Genomic DNA, 17454 nt, shown 5'->3' with positions numbered 1-17454 from the left:
TTGAAAATTAAGGAGAAAGTAGCCATAGAATATTATCAAACATGGAATTTATTTTACCAATAGTTGGAAAAAAGGAGTAGAGAGTAAGAATGTAATTTGTATTGTTAAGCAAATTAAATACCCAGACAACATGAAGTTTATAAAACACTAATAAATGTATTTCATAAAAAATCATTTTTTAAAAAAATAAAAAATAAACTGAGAGCAAACCCGACACCCTACTCTAGCACCGATGATGTTACCTAGTGTGGGTAATGAAACATCTGCAAGAAAACAAGCAAACTTAGAGAGTACCAAGGACCTCTCAATTTGGAGCTTCTCAAAAGCCCTGGGCATCAGGTGGCACAAAAGGCAATAGGTACTATAACAAGCAAGGATTCTGTCTCAGAGTATCACAATGGCTAGTTTCATCTCCTTTGACGCTTTTCGGCCCAGACCCTTTTCACAACAGTGCATCATATATAGTGCAGCTTGGATTGGCCCAGAGACTGGTTCAGAGAGGTGGGATTGGCATAAGAACGCGTAGGAATAGACAACAACTGGAGAGGAGAAGATAAAAGAGACTTCAGAATTCCTCTCAACTTCTGAAATGCAGTACTTTGCTAGCTACTTGAATACACAGAGACGGCCTTGGTCGCGTTGGTAGATGATCTCTGGAGGGCCAGAGATAGGGGTTGTTCCTCTATCCTGGTCCTATTAGACCTCTCGGCGGCTTTTGATACCATCGACCATGGTATCCTGTTGCACCGACTGGAGGGGTTGGGGGTCCGGGGCACCGTTTTGCGGTGGTTCGGCTCCTACCTCTCCGGCCGGACGCAACGTGTGTTGGCAGGGGAGCAGAGGTCGACCCTAAGCCCCCTTACTTGTGGGGTGCCACAGGGGTCGGTCCTCTCGCCACTCCTGTTCAACACATACATGAAGCCGCTGGGTGAGATCATCCGTGGTTTCGGGGTGGGATATCATCTGTACGCTGATGATACTCAGCTGTACATTTCCACCCTGAACCACCCCAACGAGGCCGTCGAAGTGATGTCCCGGTGTGTGGAAGCCGTACGGGTCTGGATGGATGACAACCGACTCAGGCTCAACCCTTCCAAGACGGAGTGGCTGTGGGTTCCGGCTCCTCGGTTCAACCAGATAATTCCATCTCTGGCCATTGGGGGCATTCAACTCGCCCCCGTGGAGCGGGCGCGCAATTTGGGCGTCCTCCTGGATGCCAGGCTGTCCATGGATGAACATGTGACAGCCGTGGCCAGGGGGGCGTTCCACCAGGTTCGCCTGGTGCGCCAATTGCGCCCCCTATTGGACCGGGACGCCCTACGCACAGTCACCCATGCGCTGGTGACGTCTCACCTGGACTACTGTAACGCTCTCTACATGGGGCTTCCCTTGAAATGCACTCGGAGACTGCAGTTGGTCCAGAATGCGGCCGCGCGGGTGATTATGGGGAGTACTAAGTACTCCCATGTGACACCTCTCCTGCGCGAGCTGCACTGGCTTCCTGTGGTCTATCGAGTGCGTTTCAAGGTCTTGATTACGATCTTTAAAGCGCTCCATGGCTCAGGACCTAGTTACCTGCGGGATCGTATTCTGCCCCATACATCCCTACGACCCATCCACTCGCACAGAGAGGGACTCCTCCAGGTGCTGTCCACCAGACAGTGCCATGGGGCGGCACCTAGGAGCAGAGCCTTCTCTGTGGCGGGCCCAGCCCTGTGGAATGACCTCCCCCCGGATATTAGGACCATTACTGACCTCCGCTCCTTCCGTGTTAAGCTCAAGACCCACCTTTTCCAAATAGCTGGCCTGGCTCAACCATAACTTCGTAACGTTCCTGATGGGTTTTAATTTAGTAATTTTATTTAAGGGGATTTTAAATTGTGTTTTTAATTATGTTTTTAATTGTGTTTTTAATTGTCTTTCACTTATAAGTCAACTCTCCTCCATGCACATATGTATATGTCTCTGTTCTTTTTGTATATATGTTTGTCTTATGTGTATTTTTATCCATTTTGATTGTACGCCGCCCCGAGTCCTTCGGGAGAGGGTTGCGGCTAATCAAATAAAATTATTATTATTATTATTATTATTATTATTATTATTATTATTATTATTATTATTATTATTATTATTATTATTATTATTATTATTATTATTATTATTATTATTATTACATTCAGAGCCCATTTTCGGAATCCAGGAATTCAGCAATGCCTCTGCATGTGTGAAACAGTCCTTCATTCTGCAATCTTGTTTTGTTTTGGGGGAACTTTAACTTTTTAAACTTTTATTTAATTTATAAACCGCACCCTCTCCCAGAAGGGACTCGGGGCGGTGTACAGTCATAATAAAAACACAATATAAATACATATAGATACATATAGATAGAGGAGGCGACATACAAACTGTACAATAATAATTAAAATTAAAAGCAACATTAAAATCTACCCCTAAAAAACTACCCCAGAATTAAAATGACTGCCAGGAGGATAAGAATGGGACTATAAGTGGGCTAGGCCAGCTAATTGGAACAGGTGGGTCTTGAGTTTCTTACGGAAGGAGCGGAAGTCGGTGGTGGTTCTAATGTCGGGGGGGAGGTCATTCCAGAGGGTTGGGCCCATCACAGAGAAGGCCCTACTCCTGAGCGCCGCCCGTTGGCATTGCTTGGTGGACGGCACCCGGAGGAGTCCCTCCCTGTGAGAGTGAATTGGTCGCAGGGATGTATGGGGTAGCTATTCTAGTCTATTCCTAACTGTTAAAAGAAAGGCCTGGACGAAGGTCCATCTGGAAGACTTGAAACAAACATACAGACTCACCTTGTGTATTATTTAACATCCAACAGAAGGATGAGAGTCCACAAGGGATGAGCTTCGCCCGCAACTAAAGCAACCCCAAGGAAAGCAGATAAGAATAACAGAAATGACTTCTAAGTTCTGTTATTTACTCTGCTTGTTCTTTGTGTTATTCCTGTTGTATCACAGGGTCCGCAGTTTTGCATTTCGCCTGCCGCTTCGTCCAGTTGGCAACTTCGGACAGGTTGCGCACGATTACGGAAAGGTAGGGAGAAAAGTCATTATTGCACTGACCTTGGAATAGCACATCTTTTAAAAAATAATGAATTATTTAAATCTCACATTTTGACATTCTTGATCTAAGCTGGTAAATTAAAAGGTTGACATAATGATCTGAAATTTTGGTCTGCAAGTTTTTAAAAAAGGAGACTTCAAATTCAAAGCATGATTCCAACATTTTAATCATGACACACTTTCTGTTGCAGAAGAGCAGTGTTGGAAAATGCTGGAAACAGCAAAAATGCATACGCAGCCATGATGTGTGTAAGGTGCTCACCTCCCAGATTTTCCTAAAGGAATAAATGGGTGTTTAATGATAAGCAAGGAAATAAACTCACACTAGAGTACAATTAAAACAAAGTTACTTGCAACAATGTACAAAATGTACATTATCAATCATTTAAACAATGATTTTGATTTGTCAACAGCATGGTGAGCCAAACACTGACCAGATAGTTTGTTGTGTGAATGCACTCTTTGGGTGCTAGCTTGGATCATCTAAACATCTGCTTTATTTACAGAATTTCTATCAGGGGTCCAAATGGTAGTATCCTCCATCTATAATTCTTTCAATTTCCCCATCACTTTTCTTTCTAGAGTGAAATGTTGTAGCTTCTTGGATGGTATTTCTGAAAAATTATTATAAGAATTTCATTCTGGAAACTTGTTTTAGGAAGAATTTAACAGCTCTTTGGAGAGATATACTTCTGATGTATTTCTGAATACAACACCTAGCTAAATTTGATTTATGAGAAGAAATGATTGGAATTTGGATGGGATAGAGTCTGAGAAGCCAAGATGTGTAGGCTGCTCTGAGAAGTGAAAAATAATTGGGATGCAATGGCAAATCTCTTCCATATTCTGGCAGCTACCTGTCATATTTTTTCTGGGAAGACAATTTTATAATGTGGGGATGTAAAAACGAGTTTCGGTTCCTTCGATTCTGTTCACAATTCCCTGATACAAATTGTTTTACAATGTCTTACTGATCAGTACTTCCACAGTTCTCTTTAAATTCTGTGCTGAATTAAATCTGGTGGCATCTTTAAAGGGGTCATTGAACTTTCCACGAGGTGACAGGGTAGATAAGCTGTCACCTATCCATTTTGTGCTAGCTTTTTTTAGAAAGACATTTCAGTGAATGACTTTAACCTTTTTAAAAGAATATTTTAATGCTTAAATTGACACTTATTTTAAAATCAGAATAGATTGTTCTTTCTTTTATCTTCCATTTTGATCGTTTAATGTTAATCTGAATTATGCTTCAAAACTGTTCTCGCATTTGCTTATTCATGAAACCATCCCAGTCCAATCTGCTGTTAATTAATTTAATAAAATACAACAACTATAACAATAATAGCATTATCTATCCCAGCTCTTTGGTGAAACTCAACGGGTGGATAAAAAATGCCAAATCCAGTCTAACGATCTGGCTAACTGTGCAATAAATCATAATAATAATAAAGGAACTGGAGAAAAAACACATAAAATACAAATAATTGCAAATAGAAATAGAAGCTCTTTACAGGCAAAAGAAAGAAAAGTTAATACCAATAGTAATAGGCACCTTGGGTGAAATCCCAAAACATCTGGAGCACTATTTGAAAACCACTGGCATTGACAAAACCACCACCAGACAATTGCAAAAATGCAACTTTATTTGGAACTGATTACATTCTGCAATAATATCCTTAATATCATCAAGCAACAACATGGGTTTATGCCCGGCCCTTGGGAAGGACTTAATAGGTGGTTAAAAGTACCAAATCCTTTCTAAACATCTGGCTGACTGTGTGACCAGCTATAAAGGCAAAGTAGTCCCTACGGATTTTACTCCATTAATCGTTGCTGACCATAAGGGTTGGTGCTCATCTCTGTTTCAAGGCCATTAGATCAGCACTGTCTGAAGACATCTCCATGGTGATGTGACCAGCATGATGTCGCAAAGCGCTGTTACCTTCCCACTGAAATGCTGCCTATTTATCTACTCACATTTGCATGTTTTCGAACTGTTAGTTTGGCAGGAGCTGTGTCGAGGATAGGAGCTCACCCCGTCATGTGGCCTTTGGGTCTCAAACCTGGACTGCCCAGCACCTTAAGCACTGAGACACTGTGCCACCCTTGCGACCAACTATATCAATGCAGTAATATATAAAAGATAAACAGAATGTAAGAATAATAAAACTGAAGATTATATTTGTGCCTCTAGAATCAATCAGAAATCATTCCCCAGAAAAGCTGGATTTTTACAGCTGGATTTTTACAGCTTTCTGGGATAGCTAAGACTTAACCTTCCCTAATTTAAGGCGACCCATTTCTAAATAGACTTATACAGCATTGCTGTATCATTTAAAGTTTTTGAAAGTGTAATCTGCCTTATGGACAAAGTATGAAAATGCATGTGGAAAGTCATATAAAATGAATGGGTAATATTAATTGTACCATGTAAACCTCCACATTAGGGCTAGAGGTTCTGTGATCCTACATATATTATTAAATTAGTCAATGCTGTCAGGGTAATTGAAAGCTGTTGTAGCTCAGAATTAAAACCTAGCATTTTGATTCTGCTCAGGCTAACCACATTGCCTTAAATCTGTCAATCTTTGGGTTTTTACCAAAATGTTGCTTAGAAATGGGTGCTGTTGGATTGATCTTCTCTTCTCAAAGATTTCTTAGCTGCTAAATTTCTGCCATTATTTCAATTGGGAGAGGGAAGGGGATTTGAATTGGCTTGAAGTGACTCATTTGGTGTTATCTATTAAAGCACTCTGCATTATTCTTGCCGGAACCTGAGGGAAGCTGACTCTATGGTGAGCAATTGTTTCCATGGTGAAATTAACATGGTGTGTTATTTTAGAAGAACAATATCATGAAGCAGAAAATGGAAACTTTGTCTATGTGACTTTTGGAGTTGATGGTAATCTTGCTGAAATGCACTGTATATCTGGACATTTACCCTTGAGCAGGAAAAGAACCCAGCTCCTCACTTTCCCATAAGGCAGAAGTGAGAAATCCATGGCGCTGAATCAGAAATCCAAGCACCCGTCACTAGTGGAGTGGCTGGGAGCTCTAACTTGGCAACATCTGGAGCAGAGGTGGGTTGCTCCTGGTTCGGCCCGGTTTGGGCGAACCAGTAGTGGTGGTGGTGGGAGGCTCCGCCCACCTGCCCTGACACTTCTGCGCATGCACAGAAGTGTCGCGCGCACATGTGAGCGCAAGTACGAGCACAAGTGAACTGGTAGTAAACCCATCACTGACCTGGAGAATTACGTACTTCTCATAAATCCGAGGTAGGCAACCTAGCATCTTACAGACATTTTAAACTGCAATTCCCACAATTCCCAATCAATAGGCAAACTGGCTGGGTATTCTAGGACTTGCAGTCCCACCAGGTAAGGGAGGACCTGTGTACATGGCAAGATTAAGGGTCCAGTACAAAGACTGCTATTTGTTATTATGCCAATTTCCTGTGCCAATTTCATGACTTACGGATCTTCCCTTGGACAATGAATGTTTTCTAGGAGTACTGACAGATGCTACAGCCTTTTGAGGTTGTTGCATTACTGTGATAATCTAGTCATGCATGAAAGAAAGAACTGCCCTGTAGATGCCACAATCTGTGGAGAAGCAGGTTTGGAGGAGTATTTTTGCAGTTTTATCTTTGAAATGCCCACATTATTTATTTAGAGCAAATTAAATTCCATCTGGATAACAGGAGAATGTCATACATTAATAAGAATTATTAACATAGCACACCAAAGTAGTCATTTACTCAGAAACTACCCAATAAAATATAGATAAAATAAAATGAAATAAAATAGAAATATATGTGTACATATATGTACATGTATATATTCCATATGCTCAAAATTGAATTATATGTAAAATCATATACACTTTCAAAGGCATTGCCTCCAGATTCCTGAGAAAAGAGCTGTTAGTGGTCCCCTGAATGGTTGTTTTTGTAAATAACTTGCTCAAGGCTGTTAGCTGCATGCAGTCAGATGACAAAATCCACAAAAAATTAGCAAGAGATCAACCAATTCCAAGGAGTCCACGGAAATGGAATTTTGGGATAGAATTGAAGAAAAGTAGGTGGTTGTTATTAATATTTTTTCATTAATTTTTTAACAACTGTCAGTTCCTGTCTAGGAATGTTTGTTCCTTCAGGAAATAATTTGATCTGCATGGGAAATGTCAAGAAAACGTTATGTAATTCTACCAAGAGCAATGTATTTCACACTCCAGACAAATTCAAGGTACTCATCAAAACACACTCAAGGGAACAGGAAGGGTAGAAATATACCTTCAGGTAGCAGAAGACTACACTCAGTCATTATTTTACTTTTGCACAATAAACCGTGCCCTTCCCTCATAGGCTTTTGCGTTCATGAGTCAGTGTTTCAAAACAGTAATTGCATATAAGTACACTTATTCATAGGCTGTGGTGGAGCTTCTCCCAAGTAATTTTCAGTTCTCCGTGTCAAGAACAGTTGGGACAATAGAGCTCATTTGTCCATCACTGAAGCTGGCTTTTGTCTCGGGCTACTTCAATGACTAAATATACGTATTATAAAATGATTATTTTTTTCTTATCCCTTAGGAGGAATCGTTTTGCTGTTGTTGATATATTACTGTAACTCAGATTTTGATTAAAATAGTTAAGTCTTGAGGGGCTCAGTTGGATTAAATAATCCTGATTCCTTCCTCCATAAAGGGAAACCCTATTATATTCTGTTCTGTCCTGTCCTGTCCTGTCCTGTCCTGTCCTATCCTATCCTATCCTATCCTATCCTATCCTATCCTATCCTATCCTATCCTATCCTATCCTATCCTATCCTATCCTATCCTATCCTATCCCATCCCATCCCATCCCATCCCATCCCATTCTATCCTATCCTATCCAACCTATCATTCTATTCTATTCTGTTCTGTCCTGTCCTATCCCATCCCATCCCGTCCCATCCCATCCTATCCTATCCAAACATTCTATTCTGTTCTGTTCTGTCTGTTCTGTTCTGTCCTATCCCATCCCATCCCATCCCATCCCATATATTATTATATTGTATTGCATTGTATTGTATTGCCTTCCATTACATTGCATTGTTTTACATTATGTTACGTATTATATTAATTAAGATTTTTATGGCCACTCATCTTAAAATAGCTCTGGGTGGCTCACAACAATAACAAAACTATAAAAATCATATACACACTAAAAACCTAGCACCTTGAGCCACCTCTCAGGGTGCCTCAGAAAATCTCTGCAAGACCCACCTCTCTATCCCCCTCCATGAGTGAAACTCAGGTTTTAATGACCTTCCAGAAGGCTAAGAGAGTGGGAGCCTGCTGGAGTATCAGAGCAGGAGAGGGTATTCCATAAGGCATGGGAGGGTTGCAGGTGGCACGCGGAGCTCTCTTTGCAGGCACGTAAGCCGTCGCCCCAGCTCAGCTCCACCACGCATGCATGCGCACCTCCCACCGGCCAGCTGATTTTCAGATCTGTGCCGTGCATGTGCATGGGGTGGAGTGCATGCAGGAGATGTGTGTGCATGCAGGGAGAACATGTGCACATGCACGGGGGAGCGCAGGGGGTGCAATGCCCCCCAACACTCCATTTTTGGTCCCGGGAGGCTTCAGGGAGGCCTGCTAAGTCCAAAACCAGGTGGGGGGTTGTGCACGCATGCACAGGGGAGAGCAGGGGGGGTCACATGCACACGCCCAGTGGGGTGCGGAGGGGGAGACACACACATTGCATTATGGGTGTGGGCATGCGCACATGTACTGTCACACTCGTATGCATGTTTTCGGCACACAAGGACAAAAAGATTAGCCATCACTGATATATATGAATACAAGATAATGAAGTGCCAATCAAATGATTACCATGGGTTTTTTTTAAGAGTAGTTTGGGGTTCGGGTTTTTTTGCCTCCTTACTCTCACACGTTGCTTGATTAGAATCGTAAGTGAGATTTATTGACTAGTGATGGTGAAGACTCTTAATTTCACTGACCTCATCTTCACAGGGAATAACATATACCCTGTTTTTTACTCTGCAGCACATTTAATTTAGAAGTAGTATGGAGGAGTGATAGCCTCTGAATGAAAAGTGTTAACTCCTTGGTGGATTTTCTGCTTGTGTAATATCACGTTACTATAATATGTGCAGAGTTATTCAAAAATGTCATCCAGATCATATGGATGAAAGGTAAGATTAATAATAAAATAATAAAAAATAAATTATAATAAATCCTCACAACCCCAAACCCCCAAACTAGTAGAATAACATTTTCGGTGGATAAATCTTTGCCCCAGGTGGTCTAAATTTTCAGGGAGGAAAAAAACACACTATTCTATTTCCTGAAAAATTCCTTGTAGGGTGTTTGTTATAGGACAAGTCGCCCAGTTAAATAGCCACAAAAGTTTTAAACGTCACAAATTCAACGGTTTTAAGAAACCCGCATGCTTAGTTATATAAAAAAGATGTTTGAGTATTCTTTATTACTTGTGAATTTATAGTGTCGGTGAATCATTGGTTCCATAAAAGTATATTCTATACTCAAGGTGGAAAGTCCAGATGTTGCTGAATTATAAATTTCAGGATTTTTAGGAAATATGGCAAAGATGAAGGATGGTGAGAGTTGTAATTCAGCCACATTACCAATGCCACATTGGTGATTTATACTGTAATTTGGGAACTACTACCATGCAAAATTAAACCTTCATATGTTTGCATGTGGAATTCCGATTGAGAGCCTAAAGTTTTAAATGCTGAAGTGCTTTTGTAATTTTGTAGCCTCTTCTCACATCTTGAAGTTGAAACCATAATATATCGGTGGGTATCCATGTCACCCTTAAGGTCAGTGCTTTCTTTAATATTGTTTTATCCTGCAGGACTTGACAAACAGAGACAAACATTGACAGAGATGAAAATTTACTCCAATTCCTCTAACAAATTGATTTCTGTAATAGTTTACTTCTCTGATTGGTTTGCATAACTGCCTATCATACTAATGGTCACAGATTATTTGGAAAACCAGCTGATTCGGAACAAAAATCAGTCTAATTTTCTACCTTTAGTGCTTCTCAAATCTTTATACTGTTGGGGGAAAATATCCAGCTCGGGTTCCAAGCTGGGACAAAGATTCTGGAAATAAAATGGAGGCTGGCTACAAGGAATGAAGATCTCTGTTTATTTGGTTTTCCAGAAACTTCAGTGACAGCAGCATGTTTCTGGGGTGGCTAACCAAATGGCTAGGTGAGCGAGTGGATTTGTATAAGGTTCTAGGGCAGCGATGGCAAACCTTTTTTGGCTCGCGTGCCACAAGTGGGGGGAGCGCAGGGGGGTCATGTGCGGGCGTGCCGCACCCATAATGCAATGCGCGCACCCCCAGTGTGCATGCGCGCACAACGCGCGACCCCCCCCCCCATTTTTACATGCTTTTTTCACCCTCCCCAGGCTCCAGAGGCTTTATAGGAGCCTGAGGAGGGCAAAAAGAGCCTCCCCCGCCCCCCCCCCCGGAGGCCCTCCGCAGGCTTCAGGGACCGTCCGGAGGCTTCCCTGAAGCCTTTGGAGTGCTCAAAAGGATCCTCCGAGTTCGGAGGGTGGTTTTAAACGCTCCGAAGGCGTCAGGGAAGCCTCCAGATGGTCCCTGAAGCCTTCGGAATGCTTAAAACCACCCTCCGAGCAAACCGGAAGTCACTTCCGGTTTGCTCGGAGGTTTGTTTTAAGCATTCCGAAGGCTTCAGGGAAGCCTCCGGACGGTCCCTGAAGCCTCCGGAGGCCCTCTGGGAGGGCGGGGGAGGCTCTTTTCCCCTCCTCAGGTTCCTATAAAGCCTCTGGAGGCTGGGGAGGGCGAAAAATGGCTTTTAAAAAGGTGAACTCAGCTGGCCAGTGCGCACATGCGCGCTGGCCAGCTGACAGGGCAGCGCCTTGCGTGCCCTGACAAATGGCTCCGCGTGCCACCTGTGGCACGCGTGCCATAGGTTCGCCATCACTGTTCTAGGGTTTGGTGTTTGAGATGCTCCAGGGGGTTGTGCAATGTAGTGAGCCTTGTGTCTTTTACTATTCCAATGATGGTGGGTTAATCCTATTATGTCCTAAAGGTCACGGCCTGTCCTTAGAATTTGGGTGGGGGAATGTAAATTCTTAATCCCATCAGCTCCAGCCTTCTGTGGGAACTGTGTCTGAAGGCATTTTGTTTATGAATAGGACAACCTGGCTTTCTTAATATGTACAAAAAAAATCTCTAAAGTCTTGAGGCTTCTGCTTGAAGCTATGCAGGAAGACTGGGACTGCTTTCTGCCTTTGTTAAGATTTTTCTCCATTTCTCCTTTGGGGAAATATGATATTCTCTCTCTTTTAATATTCCCCCAAATATTTCATTCTCAGGGGTGGCTTACCACAATTGGGGGGCTTCCCACAATGCATTTGAGGTAGTTCCGCAATGCATTGTCCACTCCTGAATTCTTCAAAAGAAATAGGGAGACAAAAGGAAAAATACTGACCCATTTTGACACGCTCTAGCTTTTGCAGTGGTAAAAAAATAACCGCCCTGTCAATCTGTACAAAAGGAATTACTTGTATTCCTCCAGCCATATCTTCACTTCATAAAAATGTACCTTTCTCTGGTTGCATGGAAAAAAAAACCCCAAATCCAGTGGTTGCTAGAGGGAGATCTGAAAAGGCACAAAGTCACGGTTGTGCTTGAAAGACCTGAGGCTCAGGAAATGGGAGATGAGAATGAAAAAAACCTGTTTGGAAACTACATTCAATCCATATTTAAATACTCAAATCCATATTTAGAATAAAAATCAATATCATAGCTGAGCTAGAAATCAATTTCAATTTTCTTAATTTTTTAGCAGCTAATTAATTAGCATTTAAATATCATGGTACTCTAGTAAGTAAGTAAGTAAGTAAGTAAGTAAGTAAGTAAGTAAGTAAGTAAGTAAGTAAATCTTTATTACGGTCAAAGACCAGCCATACACATTAGTTTTTACAATATGTTAAAAAGTACTGACATTAAGATGTAATTAAAAAGTATTGACGTTAAAAGTGGAAAATAACATACATGTTCTCAGATTGTTCGGGTCACTCCCTGGTTTACCTGGGTGCAACGCTTTTAAGTATAGGAGTAAATACAATGGTGCAAAGATGGTTAGAGATATGTCCAGATAATTGGTACAAGATGACAACTATACTTCTGTAGCCAATTTTTTTCTTATGGACATTGCAGCAGCACAGAACTTTGCCACCGCATACGTGGTAACCGGGTTAGTGTCCTGGAGGAGAAAGCCTAGATAAAAATTATCTGCTGTCCCTGGCAATCTCTCTAATAAGGTGAGAATATGTGCAGACCTACAAGCTCTGTATTCTGTAATCCAGGATTGTATTTATTTAACAGTTGTTTTGTAACTTAACTTTAAATACTTAAAAGGTTTCTTTATCTAATACTTCTGTTCTCATAGCATTTTGGCTCATGTATGTTGTGCAACTTCTCTACAAATGTTCCAAGTAACACCACTAACAAAAAAAAACCAAACCTCCGAGGTTAGGCATTCCTCAAAGTTCCATTTTATTACAGATGTCATATTGGCACATCTGGGAAAACCTGAATCTGAAAGCTCCCACGTTTTCCCCACACAAAAGAAAGTCCAAATCCCTGCCCCAGCACACACATGTCTAGCACATGGTCCAATCAATGCACCAGCCAACTGGAGATGCTTCCCAGTCACCCCCCTCCAGATGCAGGACACAGTGGCCTTGAGTCCCAGAGAAAGGAATGTTATTATGACTATATACACTATATTGCCAAAAGTATTTGCTCACCCATCCACATAACCAGACTCAGTTGTGAGTGAATACTTTTGGCAATATAGTGTACAGTATGTCCCCAGCTACATACTGGGGACTATATATGTCCCCAGTTTCCCGTGGCACTAAATGTGGCAAGCCTGAAGATCCAATGCCCAAGATGGCTTCCAGGCCTGAAGGTTTTACCTTGTTTCCTGAGCCTTGCAATCTTTGTCAAAGGTATAACTTGGTCACTTATTATAATAAAGACTGTTGTTGGTGTTACTGCTGCTGTTGTTCTTATTATCATTATCATGTTATTATCATTATGTCATTCTTATGTTGTTCTTATTATCATTATGTTATTCATCAGGGAATACTTTAGCATAAGTAAAAACAAAGATATCACAAATTTGATTTGTGTTGTTTGGAAATTCAAGTTCCATCCGAGAACCCAGTAATTATCCAGGTAATGTCTTAAGATATACCATGTCCCAAAAATGTGGTTTTTTTTACAAAAAAGTTACATTTGGAAACATTTACAACAAACTTGTAAAACGTTATTTAGCCTGTTTGTTATTCTGCCTGTACCAGTAACTATAGAGATGATTTTGGACTAATCTAGGCATTTCATTCAATTTCTTTCCATAATCTACCTATTTCTATTACTAGATATCTTGATTTTGTGATTTCCCCCCCAATTCTCTCTTTTTTTCATTCTGTTGTCCCCAAGTATTGCCACATCTACAAAAAATTACTCTTTTCAGTTATTGTTGTAGCTATTGCAATGTGTGATAGATTGGGAATAGTTTGCATGCAAAAATCCCACTTTATCATCATCATTTTCAACAACTTTTTTGGTTGTGATTATAACACATTTGGGAAATTTTGAAAATGTAATTTTTGCAAAGATGCCAATACATCCTAATAGCTATTCGATCATGACTTTGGTCATAGTCAGTTTGAGCAATTGTGGTGCATCCACTAATTGCAGAGCCATCTTTTTCTTTACAAAGTCTGCCTTTGCTGCTCTTTCATGCACGTTAAATCCTTGATTTAATCACATTTGTTTGTAATGTTTGTTGCTGAACTGAAAAAAATCAATCCTTCCATTTTCTTCTTGATGGTGCCAAGTTGTAACCATTGCCAATTCCTCGCCTCACCCACTTTGTTTTCACTTTCTTTTATGTATTGTCCACATAATAGTTTATTTTTTCCAATTTTCTAAATGGTTTTCCAACTACTCACATTTTGCTTCTGCTACTTTAAAAATGTTTACTTTGCAAACTGCACCAAGCACCTTCTATTTGATTACCTTGATGTGATCATTTAGTCCATGTTCTTCTTTGCCACTTGTCTTTTTTTACTTGTAGCTCTCCTATCCCAGACCAAACACAACCACAGACCCAACAAAGTAAGTATAAGCAGTGGCAGGTGGGATGTGTGTGCTTAAGTGTACACATTTCAGCAGAGATGACTTGAAGTTGCCTGTAAAGGAGTCCAAAACACAATGGAGACGTTCTTTCACAATGCAAAGTCTACCCGCTGTGCGGAAATTGCAAATTTGTCTAGTTTCAAAGTGACAGAATTTTGGCAGGCAAGAGGTCGAAGACTTCAAATATCTGGAGTTCAGGGAAACACTTGTTCTCAATGGAATGGGTAACAACTTCTCTTATATACAATGTCTACCTGGTGGGATCTAACTGAGATTGGGAATGCTCTTTCTGGGTGAGGAGCCACATAGAATGTTTTTGCTCTGCTTGGTGCAGCCTGCAATGTGCCAAGGAATAGACAGTTACCTGGGAACAGGTTTCTCAACTTCTACAGATAGAGCTGCTCTTGCTGATTGAGAATTCAACCTCAGGTGTTTTTCTGCCTTCTTAAATTGACACTCATCCTGAACATCCAAAGTAGATTCCTCTACTCACAATCATCCGAGTTCAAGCTAATCATAGCAGTAAACCACACTTTCCATTTGTGTGTGTTTGTGTGTGTACTAAGTATAATAAATTAGCATTACTTCATGGATGCCATGCATATTCCACTGTTATTAGGAGCCCTGGTGGTGCAATGGCTAGAGTGCAGTATTGCACTTTATGGGTTCTGCCCATAGGCTGGTGTTCGATCCTGATGGGGCTGAAGGTTGACTCAGCCTTCCATCCTTCCGAGGTCAGTAGAATGAGGACACAGATTGTTGGGGGCAATATGCTCACTCTAAACTTCTTAGAGAGAAGCTGAAAAACACTATGAAACTGTATATAAGTCTAAGTGCTATTGCTATTGTTGGCAAGCAAATAATTTATCTCTAATTGCTTACAGCTACATCTTTTTTATTATTATTGAAATGTTCTACCAGTTGTCATCCATTCTCCAACTTTATTATCTTGTAATATTTCATTAAATTGAATAGCCAATACTTAATGGACAGGCATCAGATGTTTATACCAAAATATTCTTTTGTTCATGTTGTTGATACTGATTTTATTAAAATTTATTCTGTCTTTATATTGTTCAACTTTCTATGAAACAGCTGTGACTGTAATTATGATTGTCTAATCATCTTTATCCCAACATTTTATATTTTCTGAAAATATTTCCTATTATTTTTTCCTTCAAATTCTGATATGTTGCTTATATCATCTTGTGATTTAGTGATATTTCTTTCCAATAGAATTTTTCATTTTGTGATTGATTTTACTGCCTTTTTTGCAGCAATGTATCCCAATTCTGATTTTATTACTGCTGCTGTGTTGCACTTAAGAAATTTTAGCCAATGTCTAGGTTTCAAGATTTTCTACCAAATCTGTGTCTTTCAGAATTTTATACAGTTCTTTTTACTCATCTTTTTCAACACCGGAAGCATTAATTATAGATTGGAGATTTTCAATAATTTTTCCTTTCAGTTCCATCTGTCTGCCTCAGGGCTAATGTTCAGTATCTTTTTCTCAATATCTTTTACCATCACTGCTAAGTTAATAAAATTTGACGTTGCTCTTAAAAAAAACCTTCTCTGATAATCTTCCATTTCAGATTATATTGCTACCAAATATTATAGCATTCTCAAAATTCTATACATTCAGTTTCCATAAAAGCTTATGCTCCAAGGATAGATTTTTATTGATTCACTAATCACTATACACCAATTTCTGAACCAGAGTAGGTTTCCAAATATCTACACTAAAATCCTCTGTTTTTAGGATTTTATTTGAAAAAGTATTTCATCACCTTTTCCTTGACTATTTCTTTTGTGTTGTGGGGTTTTACAGTTCCTTTGCAGCTGGCTGGTTTGGTTTTCTAGCAGAGTAACTGAACCCTGTAGCCCATTTATGAAATGGTACCCAAGAGCACCAGACATGGTCCATGTTGACTGGATGATAAGCAGTGTGATATGGCTTCCCTACCTCCCATTTATTCATCACTGACACTAGTCGGGACCACATTTCAACTGGTCTTTCCACAAGACTTCTGTGATATGGTTGAATCTGCCAGTAGCTAAGCTATCACCAGTATAGTTCCTGGTATCATTGGAGAATGCCTGTCCCTTCACTAGGACAAGTGATTGTGGTGATTTGGTGTGAGCAGCAATTTGTTTAGTTCATGTTTAAGTTACAATGGAACTAAAAACAGTGACTTACAACCAGTCCTTGTGCTTACAGCTATAGCAGCATCCCCCATAGTCAAGTAATCAAAATTCGGGCATTTGGCAACCAACATGTATTTACAACGGTTGCAGGATCCCCGAATCATGTGACTTCCATCTTCCCAGCCAGGTTCTGACAAGCTAAATCAACAGGGAAAGCCAGACTCGCTTAACAACTGCAAGATTCAATTAACGACTGTGTGATTTGCTTAACAACCATGGCCAAAAAGGTAAAATTGAGTACAATTCGCTTAATAACTACCTTGTTTAGCAATGGAAATTCTGGGCCCAATTGTGTTCGTAAGTAAAGGACTAACTGTAGTAAACCAGCAGATGTGTCTGTCCACATGTTCCTGAGAGATGGCTCCTATGAGAAGCATCATATTCTGCACAGAAATGTACTTAGAGTAAGTCCAACATTACTTGGCTGATGCATCTAATGGCAATATGGGAAAAAATAATGAAATGTTTTTGAGGCTGAATGGAAACAATGCTCAGAATGTTTAGAGACAACTCTATTTCAAAAGTATGTTTCAGTTCCTGTATGTAATATTCGGTTTTTAGTCAAAACTATAGATGTACCTGAATCCCTCCTTTAAGAATTTAATTGTAGGATGATGGTTTGAAATCTGGTGGATATATTTCCGTTGAAGACTAATGTTCTAATCTGAAATAACCCCCCTGGAATCCACTTTCATATAAGACAGACTGAAGTGATTGCTGTAGATGTCAGATGCTGTCTATGAAGGAGGCAATTAAGACAACCTCTTGACTTCACCTCCTGTATCCCCAATGAAAATAGAAAAGACAAAAGGATATGATATACACCCAAAATTTCATGTGGGTTTCCTTTTTTCATGAATTGAAGTTCAGGACACAAACTTGATGTCAGAAAACTTGTTTATCTTATCTGTAAGGAAGTATAGAAAAGCTAGTTTTCTAATTC

Source organism: Natrix helvetica, assembly GCF_964273705.1.
Source record: "Natrix helvetica genome assembly, chromosome: 3".
Taxonomy (NCBI): Eukaryota; Metazoa; Chordata; class Lepidosauria; order Squamata; family Natricidae; genus Natrix; species Natrix helvetica.
The sequence above is the reverse complement of the archived record's forward strand: the minus strand, read 5'-3'. Positions refer to the sequence as shown.